We start from the raw sequence: 16,083 nt of genomic DNA on the forward strand, positions 1-16,083 counted from the left end.
CAAATTTGTTTCTTGGCAAAGTCACTCTCTAGTCTAGACCAGTGGTCCTCAAATATAAACTCGTATCAGAATTATTTCAGAACCATTATAAATATTTAGATGTTTGCCTGATTTCCTCTGGTTTTTATTCAGCAGTTTGGAAGTTATTTCACAATATTTTATAAGCCCCTTCAAATAACTAGTTTGAATACCAACATTTGAGAACCTTTGCTCCAAACAAAATTCTAATCATTTGAATACCATACCAGGAGTCAGAAGAAACACAATCAGCAATAACTAGGCACTTCAACTTTTGTTTTCATGCCTATATCTCGGATCTTCTTCTTCCTTTTTTTCCCAAGGACCACCTGCTTTAGTGTCTGAGAGTTTGGCAGTTTGATCAAAAAGCAGCTTCCGGCCACCTGCTCCTCCCATACTCAGTAACGAGGCTTGGGTAAGGCCCAGTATCTTCATATATAATAAGTTCCCCAGGTGAATCCTTATGACTCAAGTCTTCCAATGATGGGTGTGGGGTAATTTTCATTTATTCAAGTGAATATTTTGACTTATTATTACTCCTAGTATTTCCCTTGATTTCTCAAGGCAGATGATTTTCATTATCCTATATCACACGTCAGACTTGATTACGTTTCCCCACCCAATAATAAGATGGAAGACATGCCACAAATATAATTCTAAAGACTGTTAAGGGCCACGTTAATTAAAAGGGTACATCCTTTCTCAGATTTACAAGGGCTCTTTCTCCTAGTAAAGAAAGGAAAAGAGAAGAGAAATGAATGAACACTTCACTTACCATCTCCCCCCTTCACATATTTAATCCTCCACATAACCCAGTCTTTATTAACCGTGATTTGCATTTAAGGAGACAGATTTCCCAAGATTATAGGTAATTTGACCAAGTTCATGACGTCAATAAATGGCAGAAGTGGGATACTAATTGAGATCTTCCTGATGCCAAGTCCCATGAACTATTTATTGCACAATGCTACCAAAAAATGTGGTGATAATAGTGGAAGAATGGAAACTTCTTATGTAATGCTAGACTTGATTCATTATTTGATCATTCTCTTGGTAAGACTCGTGCTGCAAATATCTGAAATTTTGTTTAATACCAACATTAAAATCTGCAGCTATTTTAAACTATATCCCCATTAGACCTATGTCCTAAAATTATTTTATTATTGTAGCATGTTCCCAATTTCTTAGAATATTGAAACAAAAATTTTAATATTTTAAGAAAATACTGCATTAGCAGTACTTCAGGAGATGAATTTGAAGGAAAAAAATGAAACAAAATCTGCAAAGTGTTTTCCCAGAACATTTGTGAAATAAGAAGAAAACCTACTAACTTTTATCATAATTATATAAGATACCTCTCATGCTCATCCTCCCTCTCTCTATCAGATAGGCATATTAAATGTAACATAATACAAGTTTATCAAATTATAAACTGTTTATTATGTAAAGACTTTGATATAAAACTTGGATTGTTTTGATAAAGTGTCCCCTGGTATTGTGTTTAGTACTCAAGTTCATTCAGATCCTAGTACTGAGTACTATGCTTGAGTGCATCATTTAAGCCATCTTTAAAAGGCACATTTCAGAGGGTTTAAATTTTTTTTTATTTTTGTATTCTTCTTTAAGGTAATGTTTCTATATCAGAAATCTTAATATTGTGTAAATCTGCTTAAACCAATACCTTCTATTTATTTGTAATCCATGTTAGACTAATGTAACCAATGTGGTATTATGGCAGCAATCAGACTTTGAAGCCTATAAATCATTTGCTTTGCTTTTCCTGTTCTGAATAATTTGAATATTTCTTATTCTAATTTATTTTTCTTTTTCTTGCTCTATTCTAATCTCATGTCATTTTGCTTTTCGTATTTCTGTCCATTTTCCCAAAGAACTATGCTTAAGCAGAAGGTTAAGCTACATTGGCAACATATAGGCATTTCTATCAGCCGACACAAAACGTACACTAGCCCTTGTCAACCCTAATCACACTGACACTGTCAAGTGCTGTGCATTTACAATAGTTTAGTTTAGAGCACTTCAATTATAAATCCTGACAGTGGCGTGAATATAGGTTTACAGAAGAAGCCGCTAAGTAAATACTTCTTGGCATATGAAAGGGATAACTTGAATGAAAGAAACGCCCTGTGTACACTCTTTAACCATACAAATTCAATTTTGATTACATGTGAAGGCTTAAAATAATTTCATTTTAGATTAAGTGTTCTGAACTCTTTGTGATTATTGCTCTATGACTGATTTTCAAACTTGGTGCATTTCGTCTAATTATTGTAATTCTCTTTATAATGCATTCTATTGTTACAGCCAAATGCTATGCTCAGTAAGCAAGCAAAAGAATCATATAGGATATTGAGAAATTAATGGCTATTATTTTGCAAGTAACAGATTATTTTAAAAAGATTATTTTGTATTAATCTTTAGCTTTTTATACACAAGTTAAAGTAACATATTCTTTTAGATTAACCATTGAATATAAATACAATTCACTTTAACAAAACATAATGTATGGAAATATAATTTATATTTTTGTTAAAATTGGAGACAACTGTTTACTTTTAGAGAAATAAGAGGTCCTAGGTTCTATTACAGATTACACTATTCTACTTGAGATTTTGGTAAGCCACCATATCTCATTTTCTTCTAAATTCTGCAATAATAAAATGAAGTATATAAAACCTTTTTTAGAAAGGGCCCATGATATAGATCATAAGCACTTTGAAAAAAAAATTGTACAATGTGAATAAATCATCCTGGATAGCTGATTTTGTTCAGCAATCTTTTCTTTTGCTATTTTATTTTAACCTTTTGTTCACATAGTTAAGCATTGTTTCTGCTTCTTTTTCATCTAAAGCATGTCCATTATTGGCATATATTTGGAATAAATGGATTGTGTGAGAAAAAGTGTAACAGAAGGAAATGCACATAAGAGCCAAAATCTACTACTGTTTTTTCCCCTCTAGCACCTAGAATACAAGCATTGGCTTTTCCATGGATTTAAACTGAGCAAAATATTTAAGATCAGGGTAAATATATTGTGTAACTGATTATTATCTCATATTACAGATGTCTAATATACCATGTTCTTTCTGCTTTTGCTTATAATACCCAGTAGGGCTGTGCTCCTGTCTGGAGGCTCTAGGGATGAATCTAAGCCCAAGCTCATTCAGTTGGCAGGACTCATTTTCTTTCACTTACAGGACTGGGAACCCATATCCTTAGCTGTCAGTGAAAGGCTGATCTTTGCTCCTACAGGCCCCCTGCCTTCCTTCTCATGTTTTCCATGTATCCCCACTTGGTATAACAATGGCTGTCTCTCTCATGCTTCAAATATCTCCCCTTCAGTTGCACCCTTCTGATGGATTCCCAAAATAAAAGGGAAATCGTTGCCTTATTAAATTTTTCTTACCAAATTTAGTAATTTTGGTGTACAGTATTTGCACCTATTTTGTTACATTTATTTTTTTTTGTATTTCTTATTTAATATAACCATTTTCTGAGAACAAATCTATAGAGTCAATACATTGTTGTTTTAAGCCTCCAAGTTTGTGGTGATTTTTTACAGATGCCTCAGGAAATGAATACATCATGTATATGGAATTCTAGAGGAGGCAAAACTAATCTATAGTCGTAGATGGCAAACATTGTCTGAATCAGGTATTAGGGAAGGGTGGCCTGCAAAGTGACACATGGGAACTTTTGGGGGAGACGGAAAATGTTATATATCTTCACTATGGTTATGGTAACATGACTATATATATATCTGTCATAACTCATGGAACTACACAACTAAAATAATGTTGATTACACTTCAATAAGTTGGAAATATGCTTCATGAGTTCATTGCTCATTTAATCTTATAGGCAAATCACTACATTGCCTGTAGGCTATGTGGGTAGGACAAAATGAACAGAGATGAAAGTAAGGTTTATTCTTTCACTACGGTCAAGGTCAAGTCCTATAAAGACACCGTGGTCTCACTCTATATGCCTGGATTTAATCAATATCTCAAAAGAGGTGTGTAACCTGGGAAGCAGTGAGATAGCAACCCTTGATCTCAGAGGTGTTCTTTGTTGGCTCCCTAGTGGGTCACTACCTTTATTTTGCCTTATCATTGTTGAAATTTGATTATAAATCACCCCAGCTTCCGCACATATGACAAGTCACAAACAATAATAAAACAATTTTCTTTGTTTTGAAACAATTTTCTTTGTTTTGAGTAACAGAAGATGGTCAGTCAGAGAAAGACAGTGGAGCAATAACCATGACCAGCCTGTGTTGTTTTTTTTAATAATGTCTCTGAGCATAGCTGAGGCATCAACTTACTACTCTAATAATTTTGCAAGGGATACTGAACAATTGATTCTACTAGTAATTTGAGAAATATTTATTACCTCCTGAGTGGCCAAAATGTCAGGACATTTGCTTATCTCTAAATGAGGAAGACATTGATTACTGTCATTGACTTTGACATGAGGGAAAGAACTTTTACATAATAGCACAAAGACATAGATAAAAATTGTTTGTGAAACATTATCAGCATGAAGATGAGATTAGAGCAAACGATAAAGAAATACTAATTAGCAAACAGGCCTTTTGATTTACTTTAAGCACCTCTCCCCACTCTCTCTCCTTTCACCTATCTTGATTTTGTTACTTTTGTGTGACTCTAAACATTACATTTTGGCATGACCAGAAAAATTTCCACCCATTTACATAATTTTATAAGTTAAAGCAACGATGTCATATACCAAAACTATGAGAGATAGGGACACCCCATAGTTTACCTCATAGAATTTGAAAACTACCTTCATGGTATAACTTTTGAAAATGATAACATGAGGACCTTTGTCTCAAACCTTAGCATCTAGAGCTTAGACTTGGCCTTGTGGTCATTTTCACAGGCCTTTTAACTGCTTGGCCCTAATATATGTTTTCTTTTTATTTTACAAGGTACATATATAATGTTGCAAAAAAAAAAAAAAAAACAGGCACAGGATCAGATTTAGAGTGTAACCAGGAGAAGCTACCAATTATTTTAGGGGAATACACTTCCCAGAGTAAATTATATATGATAAAAGAATACAAATGACTATATGTCAGCTTAGTGAAGAGGCTGAGGCAGGTGGGTTCCAGCAGAGAAACCACATATACAGGTGTCAGGTAAAATAATATAGTAAAAGAGTATAGTACTTTTAAAGAACAAAAAATCCAATATTACTGAAAAATAGACCTTAGGATGAAGAGTTCTTGGAAGATGTAGCTGGAGAGACATAAGAAGAACAAGCAAAGAAACCAAAGGAAAGAGTTATAATTTGCCTTATGCTGAGAGTAATGAAGCGTTCATGGGTTTTTACCAAGGGAGTGAAACGTTCAGAAGGTCTTCCTGTGCTAGAGAAATTAAGGGACTTTACAAACTTGAGATCCAAGGTAGTGTCTTCTTCACATCTACCATTATTTAGTACAGAAAGTAGCAGAAGTAGATTGAAGGAAATCAAAGCTCCCATGACTGTCAGGGGTTATGTGTGCAGTTTGAGGCCAAATCCATGAAGGAGTAGGCTGGGGTCTATAAGGCCAGAGAGTCAGGCTGTGGAAACTAAATATTATGAACATTGAACATTCATTGCCCTTTTTTCTTATAATAGAAACCTTTTTTTTTTTTTCTTTCAGGAAGAGTCACTCACTCTTTTGATATGAAACTTACCTTTCATGCCTACGGAGATAAACTTGAAACCCAGACTGGCCAGAGTATCCATAATGATTAGCTCAGAGGTGGACACACAAATTAAGCTGAAGCAGAGTTATTTGGGGCAATTAAGATGGATACCAAGGGAAGACATTAGCTTTTATTATACATTAATTACCAGCTAAAAGAGCATTGTAAGTCTAAAAGTTTTGTTAGCAATTTCTGTCATAATATAGTTAACTGATTTTATTTAAGCTAGTTTGAGATTTAGTGCTGTCACTTACAACTGTAAATATCCTAACTGATATGTATATTAATGGAAAAAAGTTTGCTTTGTATCAGAATGTAAAAACATTTTAATGGATAAATATGTCTATAATGTCATATAAATATATGTCTATATGGTATAACTCAAGATAACTATAATTTATAACAGGAAAAATAATAATCAGAGTATATTAATTAGAGGCAAAGTAATTAAAATCACATAGCCGACATGTATTGAGTATGTGTCACGTGCTGAAATGCAGACATGAGATGAACTGACACATTTTAACGATTTAAGGTCACATCTTAATGGTATATACAAGTATTTAAAGAACATGGAAAATCCATGCAATTCATTATTGTGTGTTTATTTAAGAATCTTCACTCCAGCCTTTCTATTGAAGTTCTGTTTCAACATTAGATCAAAAATAGTTTGTCCTGAGGTAGCATAACATTTCAAATGTGATATTTGCATTCCATATAAGATTAGTGCAGGAGCCTTAGGATTTTCTGAGTCTTTTGTGAAGACTGCTTTGAAGGCCAAAATGCATATCATTGTATTCTAGGTAATATATCTTGCTCTCACTCATGAATTAAATATCATATGGCAACTATGTAATGATGCATGCAGTGAATACACCTGGACAGTACATTGATTGGTCAGAAGAAATACATTGGGAAATGTATGTTATGGTATCAACATTATCTATTTTGCACTGGAGAGGGTAAAAGGAACAGTTTGACTTTACCTGCGTAACCCCTGCCCTAAGGAAGCACAGATTAGTGCCAAAAGAGACCATCTTGGCCCACGATTTCTCACACTGGGGAAAGTGAGAGCAAGTGAGTGAACACCCAGATTCCCCATCCCAGTGGGATGCTGCCAAAGATGCCCATTTCTTCTTTGCCCCATCCAGAGTACTGAGTTATGAGCTGCACGAAGATGCTGGGAGAGTGGTAGATAGGAGTCTCATAGGGCATTAAAGGGATGCAGATCTGAATCCTACTAGCTGCATTGTGGACTCCATCAAGAAGCCTGCCCACGAGTCAAAGAGGATGCCTCCACCATGGATCCTCCCAACTGGCCCATGGGCACCCCCACTGCTCTGCATCTCACCCACATACACCCCAAATTACATGGCCAGCTCCCTATACACACTCCAGATGGCAGCAAGAATGAGCTTTGGCAGACAGCTAGTGAGCACGTGCAGAAAATTGGCAGAATCTGTGGGCCAGGAAGAAACCACAAATTTGAGCTTTAGCATCACCATTGGGAAAGCAAACGGGAGGAGGTCAGCAACCAGCCTGGCATGTTGCAGGATAGAGAGAAGCCATATAAGCTTAAGAATTCTGCCACAAGAGGAAGTAAAAAGTGTGGAACAGATGTATCCAGAGAATGTCTGAGAAGGCCTGAGAATCCCTAGCAGGGTGGTGGGAAGGTATTTCTCTCCTGAAGTTAGTAAAGACTGGAGGAAGTGAGTGCTACAAATGAGAAGACAGCAACGGAAGACTTCAATAAATGTGAAAAATCAAGTAAAGAGGACACCAACAAAAGATCACAATAATCTTTCAGTAACTGATCCCCAAAACATGGAGACCTGGGATTTACCTGATAAAGAATTCAAAATAGCTGTTGTTTTTCTTATGATAACTTTTAAGATCTACACTTTTAGAAACTTTCAATATACAATACAGTATTATTAACTATTGGTGGTCTAGTGGTTAAGATCTGGCACTCTCACCACCAAGGCCAGGTTTGTTTCCCAGTCAGGCAACCACACCACCTGTCTTCCCTGGTCATACTGGGACAGCTGCCTGTGGCTGGGATGCTGAAAGTTATGCCACCACAGCTCTGCTGTACACAAGGTCGCTAGCAATCCAAATGTACTGGATGGCATTAACAGCAACAACAAATTATTAACTATAGTCACCATGTTGTACGTTACATCCCCAGGACTTATTTTATAATCGTAAGTTTGTTCTGTTTGTTTCCCGTCCTTGTCCAGCCACTTTGTTCTGCATGGCGGGGAGGGCCCAGAGCCCAGGCTGAGGGTGCAGCCGCAGCTGTCCCCACCACACTGCCCAGAGAGGAAGAGCGCCACGATGGCAAGGACAGCGCCTCCCTCTTCATGGTGGCAGGGATCCTGGTGGACCTCAACCAGCGAGGCCCGGCGTCTGCCCAGGCTAAGCGCAGAGGGGCACCCAGGCATGGAGGAGAGGACCCCTCGCCGCCCCGCATCCCAAAGCCTGCCTCCCGGGGTAACGAAGGCGCGGAGGCCGCGGCCCTCAGCCCCCGCGCGGAGCGAGGCTCAGATCAACCGAGTCCGGGCTGGAGCCCCACGTGGAGCCGGGCCTCAGACAAAGACGCCGGCGTGGCCAAAGTCGCGCCGACCTTGAGTTTCCGCATAGAAAGCACAAGTGCCACTAGGAGGCCTGCGAGGAAGCTTACAGGAAATCTTCGCACCTCAAGGCGCACCCGGGAACTCACACACCTGACAGAGTGTTTGCGTGCAGCGGCCGCGACTGTAACAAGTAGTTCCCGCGCTCAGACAACCAGGCACCGCCCTACCGCTCGCGCATGCGCGAGAAGTTCAGGGGCCCCATCTGGAAGGCTTCCCGCGCGGCGACCACCTGAGGAAGCCCGCGCGCTGCCACGCGGATGGCCGCTTTGCATGCTGCAGCGGTGCAGCCCGGCCTCGCGGAGGCGCCAGCAGCCCCGCCGTCAGCCGGCCCCGCTCGCCCAGATCGCCACCCATCGAGGCCACCTGATCACTGGTCCTGGTACCGAGAGCCGCCGCCAGCCTCTCCCGTGAGCCCCGCGGCCTCCGCCATCTGTCCTGGGCCCAGACCTGAGGACCTTCCTCCCTTACTACAGCCATGAGCGGACGCTCTCCCTTCCTCTCGTGATTCCATGTCTTTTCCTTTTGTAATAAGAAAGAAAAGAGAACTTTATAAAATCAACAACAAAAAACAATTTTCTTCACCTCAGATGTCAAAGTAAATGTGTAAAAAAACCAAAAAAAAAAAAAAATTCAAAAACCACCATCCGCAAATTGCGCAATAGACATATCCACGAAGGTGGGATTCAGCGGTGTTGAAGCCCCCCCCCTAGGGCATGGACGTGTTTCAGAGGTCAGCGAGGACACCCCCTTCCTGCTGCCTTACTCTGTACCTTGATTTGCACTCTGGAGTTTTCTGTTAGGTTCGGAAACACACCGGGGACAAAGCAGGCAAAGCACCGCAGGAGGAGCTCAGCGTCCAGCCTGCAGGTCATCGATTTGGAGCGGACGTGGTCACCGACATTTGTGCCTCCAGAGCAGTTTCCTAAGCGGGGGGCCCTGCGTCTGCCTCTTCCCGCCCCCCGCTCCAGCCTCCAGCCTCAGCGCCGCGGCGCCGCCAGGCTCAGAATGCAGAGGATTCTGAGGGACAGGCCGCCTCAGAAGAATGCCGACCCGCAAAAGGAGCCCTCCACCCGGGAAGACCGCAGAGGCTTCCCCTCTCCGCGGCGCCCTGCCTGTCTCCCTCTCCTGCCTCCAGGAGCCTCTCTCTGGGGCCTCTCGGACTACTGGAAGCAAAGATGCAAGCTCTGGTTGGGCAGCCCATTGTACCATCCGCCTTCAGATGTGACAAGCCCAGGCCACACCCGCCCAACCCTCGGTCCGCTGGAGGTAAATGCTCCGCACAGAGATGCCCGCTACTCTGTGTCCCTGCAGAAGGCACACGGGGGTCTTTCACTAGTATATTACACAGTTTAATACCACGTCGGTGTTGCCTTCTCAGTCACCACCCACCCCCACGTCAGCATCAAGTGGGAACCTATGCCCTCAAGCCCGTGAGTGCAGCCCTTGGACGCCTCCTCCAGCAGTGTTGCTGGCTACCTGCTCTTTTTTTTTTTGGTAGAAATTTAGTTATCACCAGAGATAACTTGGACACATCTTGAGATGTTGTGAAGGAAGGTGTGGAGTACTTCCCTAGGGACCAATTTTCACAATGATGAAGGAAGGGTCAGTTTTCAACAAAACAGTCCCCAACAAATGTGATTCAGAAACAGGGGTAATTGATAAAGTTGACAGATTGTGCCTGGGTCTCCATCTCCTGTGCTAAATGAGGGACAAAAGCAACAGACATGATAGCTATGTTTAGCCATGGAATAGAATGACATAGATTCTTCCCATTATGAACTAGGATCCAGGCAGCTGCAGGAAAAATGATCAAAGCAGGAAGGAGCAGTATCTCAAATATAGAGAGTTGGCTTGATCTCTCGTTGACTAAAGTTACTTCTCCAATGGGATAGAAACATAAGAGGAGGGCCTTCCCTTAATGACTGTCCATGTTGTCTCCCGTACTGTTCCATTTCCTGCAGGTGCTGAGGAGGCAGCAACTGGTTGGTTCACAATTCCCATCCAAGAGTTGGGAAGGTGGGCAGGAAGCAGAGTTTGGGAAGCCATGAGTTATTGCCAAAGCTGAAGAGCGTGGGCTATGTGGGTGAGATCATTTAAGTCCTTGAAAAGGAGCCCAGGAAGCCGAAAGAGTTTGTCTAAGGCCCAGAAAATGGAGAGTGGGGCTCTCTCTGCTGGGACACAGGCCCAACACTGTTAGGATGCCTCCTCTCCTCAGTGGACATGTAGCATTTTTCTAGTCCTAGAAAGTGCTTAGGAAGTGCTCACCGTTGGCATAGGAGAAGGTAGAGATTATGGAATGAGCCAGGTAGAAAAAGTACTTTCTCACAGGCATTGGCCATCTTTCCTTCTGGGGGGAACTGACACAGAGAGGAGCTTGAGATCTGACTGGGGGCAGTCTAAAGTCAGAAGAAAAGGAGGCTATGCAGTGACCATGGCAGGCCCAGACAGCTCAGGCAAAGACATCTCTCCACACTAACTGAGCTCCACGAATAAATAACATTGATAAATAAAAGAGGCTAAGAAGATCAGACAGAGGCACTATCTGCCAGATTCTCACCCCCCCACGCACATACACACATGCACATGCACACACACGCGCACACACTGAGCGAGTGGTAAGGTGATCCAGGGTCCATCTCAGGAGTCTGTTGGATGGGCAGCCTGATTAAAGATTGTCACTCATGGTGTAGCCCTGCGGAGGCCAGCAGGCACTGAGGACACCGGCACCAGGATCTGGACTTTCGGACTTTAGACATGGAAGGTGGTTCCAGAAAGCTGTCCGACCACATGAGCCTCTCCATGTGTAATGCACAAGGGTCTTGTTCTTGATCATGAGAGAATTCCATCTCAAACACTGCTGGAGGGGACACATTCAACTACAAAAACATTATGTTTTCAGCCCTGTGTCTGAGATGAGACCCCATTGCCATGGCAACCCAAGCATACTGGCTAATAGGCCTCTTGTAGCCCACTGAAGACATGGGCTGCTTCTTCAGTTGGCTATTATTGGCTGGTAAAAGTGGCTGGAACTTCAACTTCTCGTTAAAGTCCAGGAAGACCTGGTTCATGATCTTGTTCTCCTCAGGAGGGATGAAATTTTTGATGATTAGGTGCTTGAGCTTGAATTCCCAGGTCTGCTCATTGGTTGCCTGCTCCAGATCCTGCCACATGTGGATGTATTCATCATGTTGGTTCTGGGTCTTTGCCTTCACCTTGCAGCTTGGCATAGAGCTTCTTGGGTTTCTCGGTTTTGACTTCCACCTCCTGTTGCAGGGATGTCTAGGTGCCCCAGAGCTACATGGTCTCCTCACCTCAGAACGTCATCTCCTGCTGCATTTTCTTCTCGTAGCGTTTCTGCTTGGCGATCTCCTGACTTTTCATTCCTACATCTTCTGTTGCTTGTTGGTGTGATCCATGATGTTCCTGCTCCTGATGAGTAGCTTGCTCTCCATGGCCTTATACTTGACTGCGAGCAGCTCTGTGGCCTGCCTCTCCTGCTGCAGGTCTTCTGGCATCTTCTCCTCCTCCAGAAGCTTCTGCTTCTCCTCACTTACCAGGCTATAGTCATCCTGAGTGGCCGCCATCTCCTCCTCCAGCCACTCCTTCTGCTCCTGAAGATAGTTCTCTATGTTCTTATCCAAGGCTGTTTCCAGGATAGGCTGCTGCAGGCAGTTGCTGTTATTGTTGTCATCCTCCTCTTTGGCCACCCAGGACTAGATCACTGGCCCCTCATGGTACCTCACTGGGGCTGACACTACCTTCTTTCTGCTGCTGCTCTTCCTCTGGAGCTGCTTTCCCAGCATCTCCTTTTTCTCCAGCTGGTCGTTCAGGTGGGTGATCTCCTTCTGGAATTCCTGCAGCAGTGTGTCCTTGGAGTACTCGTTCACTCAGGGCTTGTTCTTGATGTTCTTGGCCACTTGACAAATCACAGAGTGGAGAGGCTCTCGTCATAGCTATGAGAAGCTAGCTCCAGTGTGGCCACCATGATGGACTTCACATTCCCCTCACAGAGAGTCCTGGAGCAGCCGGGTCAGCTCAGAGTCCTGGTAGGGAATGTGGGTGGTCCTATTGTCTGCCAGAGCAGAGATCACGTTGCCCAGGGCAGACAATGAGAGGTTGATTTTGGAGGCTTCTTTAGGCTTTTCTCTACCATCACCACTGCCTCCACTGCCACCACTACCAATGGACTCTATGGTCATCCCTCCAGATGTGTAGGGGCCTGCTTGTTCTGCCTCTCACTGCCAGCTAGGTCTACCAGGTTGAGCTTGCCCAAACAGATGTGGTCTTGGCTATCAGAGCCAAGCTCACTGTGCTTCATGGTAGTGATGAAGATGGTGTGGGAATGGGAACTGGCTTTACTCATGTGTGTGCTGCCAAACACCTGGGTCTGGTTCCCCAGGTTCATCATATACGTAATCTCTTTGACATTCTTGGTGACAAAGGAGGATAGGTCCTTGATGTAGATGTCTCAGGGTTCTCCTCCAGCTCTAGCCTCTTGCCAGGCTCATTGGAAAGCAGCTCTTGAATCTTCTCCTGGTAGATCTCCAGGTATGAGGCCTGGACCAGGTACTGCTGATTCTGGGAGTACAATATATGGATGAAGATGTGCTCAAAGGCATTTGGGATGATCCCACACAGCTTGGGCTCTATCCAGATCCCCTGCATGGTGTAAGTCATGCCAATGCTCATCTGGCCATAGGTAAACAGCATGCCATTGAAAGCCCAAAGCACTGAGTCTACCAGGGGCCTCATGTTTTCATCATATAAGTCTATCTGCTTGTAGCTGGCATCATACATGGTATCAAAGGTGAAGATCTTGGGCAACTCCTCCGAGGCAACGCAGGGCTTCCACAGAGTCACCTGGCCCAATTTCATGTCCACGATTAGGATCTGCTCGTGACTAACAGTCTCCTCCTTCCAGCTGTGGGGGTGGTGCTGGGACATAACCTTCAGGGCCTCACTGGCCTTCGTTTAACTGGTCATCTTGCTGCTCTGTCCTTCCTGCCCCCTTCCACACCCTGAATGGTCCTGCTGTCCTCTCTAGGTTTGGATCAGCAGGGCTGGCCCAGCCCCCAGGTGCCACTCTTTAATCTGCATGCAGCCTTTTAAGGTAGGAATGCTGGGAGGTAGCCCCACTGCTGCTGCAGTCCCGGCCTCCGCAATTCTCCAGCCCTTGGTGCACTTGCTAGGGAGGGAGAATTAGGTAGAATCCCTGGGCAGCCATGGAAGTGATGCTTGCTGAATGGTAGTGCCCAGAACCTGCCCTGTGCTGGGGCAGATGGAGCATTGCCATAAACAGCAATGGCAACAATGAGATAAAGGGAGAGGAAAATGGGATGGGGGTGGGTGGCAGGGCTGTCTTCTCCTCCCCCTTCTCTAGGGATCCATGGTGGAGGCTGCTGATCTTGGATGGTCAGGGGTCCCAGCCTTCCCCAGGGCAGAGGCTCACCTGGAGTCCTACCCCCAAGCTGGCAGATCATTCATTGCAGCGGCATGGTTGCTGCTGCCTCTGCCTCCAGCTTCCCTGCCACTTAGAATGAGAGAGAAAAACAGAAGGGAATGGGGCAGAGAGTGGTGGTGAGAGTAAAAGATCCCTAAGATCCCTAAAGAACTAAATAGAATTCTAGAGCAGAAGAATACAATGAATGCAAAATGCAATAGAAAGCATCAACAGTAGAATGGATCAAGCAGAAGAAAGCATTTGTGAATTAGAAGACAGGACCTTTGAAATTAATCAGTGTGAGGAGAATAAAGAAAAAATAATGAAAAAGAGTGAAGAAAGCCAATGTAATGTATGGAATACCCTCAAAAGAAACAATCTGTGAATTATCACAGTCCCAGAAGAAGAGAGGGAGAAGGATGCAGAAAACTCATTTAAAGTAATAATGGCTGAGAACTTCCCATATCTGAGGAGAGACTTGGACATTCAATTTTACGAAGCTCTTAGGTCTCCAAACAAACTCAAAGAAATATTTTCCAAGACACTTTGTAATACAACTGTCAAAAATCAAAGACAAAGAAAGAATTTTAAAAGCAGCAAGAGAAAGGAAGCTTGTAACTTACAAGAGAATTCACATAAGGCTATCAGAGATCTCTCAGCAGAAACATCACAGGCCAGGAGAGAGTGGGATGATATATTCAAAATGTGAAAGAAAAACACTGCCACTTTATCTGGCAAAGTTGACCTTTGGAAATGAAGGAGAGATAAAGACTTTCCCAGACAAACAAAACCTGAGGAATTTCTTCACCACTAGACCTACCTTACAGGAAATGCTGAAAGGAGTTCTTCAAGCTGAAATGAAAGGATGCTAATTAGCAACTTGAAAACATATGAAAATACAACACACTGGTAAAGGTAGTTATATAGTCAAATTCAGCATACTCGAACACTGTAATATAGTGGTGTTTTAACCATTGAACTCTAGTATAAAGGTTAAAGGAAAAAATTATTAAAAATTACTGTAGCTACCATAATTTATTAATGAATACACAACATAAAAAGTGGCAAACTGTGAAAATCAAAAACACAAAAGGAGGGAGTAAAAAGGTATGGTTTTCGTATACAATCAAAGTTGTTGTTAGCATAAAATAGACAGTTATATCTATAAAATGTTTTATTTAAGCCTCATGGTACCCACAAAGAAAAAACCTACAGTCAATACACAAAGGATAAAGGAATCAAAACTACCACTACAGAAAATCATCAATTTGCAAAGGAAGCCATTAAGAGAGGAAGAAAGGAACAAGAAAATTACCAAACCTCTAGAAAATAATTAAGATGTTATTAGTAAGTCTTTACCTATCAATAATTACTCTAAATATAAATGGATTGAATTCTCCAATCAAAAGGCATAGAGTGGCTGGATGGATTTAAAAAACAAGACCCAATTATACACTGCCTACAAGAGACTCATTTTAGCTTTAAGGAAACATAGGCTCAAAGTGAAAGGATGGAAAAAGACACTCTATGCAAGTGGAAACCAAAAGAGAGCAGAGGTACCTATGCTTATGTCAGACAAAATTGGCTTTAACTCAAAGCCACAAGAAAGGACAAAGAGGTCGTTATGTAATGATAAACAGGTTAATTCCCCAAGAGGATATAACAATCTTAAATATTTATGCATCCAACATTGGAGCACCTAAATACTAACAGATCTGAAGGGAGAAATAGACAACAGTACAGCAACAGTAGGAGACTTCTATACTCCATTTTCAACAGTGGCTAGATCATCCAGAAAGAAAATCAATAAGGAAATGTTGGATTTGAACTAAACTTTCAACCAAATAGACCTAACAGACATATACAGAACATTACATTTAACAGCAGCAGAATGTACATTCCTCTCAAGCTCACATGGAACATTCTCCTGGACAGATCATATGGTAGGTCACTATATTAACGTACAAAGCCTCTGCACAGCAAAAGAAACAGTCAACGAAATGAAGATAACCCACAGAATGGGAGAAAATACTTACAAACCATATATCTGATAAGAGATTAATATCTAAAGTGTGTAAGTGATTCATACAGCTCAATAGCAAAAGAAATAAACAAAAACAAATAATCTGATTTAAAAATGGGCAGAGGACCTGAATAGATATTTTTCCAAAGAAGACGAGCAAATGACCAACAGATATATGAAAAGATGCTCAACATCACTAACATCAGGGAAATGCAAATCTAAACCACAATGCAAT

At 42.2% G+C, this 16,083-nt stretch overlaps 2 pseudogenes; one reads left to right on the forward strand and one right to left on the reverse strand.

Annotated features, from left to right (window-relative positions):
* The first annotated feature begins 5,378 nt into the window (after positions 1-5,378).
* Positions 5,379-8,618, forward strand: LOC147916436 (Krueppel-like factor 13; annotated as a pseudogene).
* A 2,442-nt stretch (positions 8,619-11,060) lies between these two features.
* LOC101390100 (kinesin-like protein KIF3C pseudogene) lies at positions 11,061-13,368 on the reverse strand (annotated as a pseudogene).
* Between the last annotated feature and the right edge of the window lie 2,715 nt (positions 13,369-16,083).

Source organism: Ceratotherium simum, chromosome 8, assembly GCF_057802395.1.
Source record: "Ceratotherium simum simum isolate JZ-2026a chromosome 8, ASM5780239v1, whole genome shotgun sequence".
Taxonomy (NCBI): domain Eukaryota; kingdom Metazoa; phylum Chordata; class Mammalia; order Perissodactyla; family Rhinocerotidae; genus Ceratotherium; species Ceratotherium simum.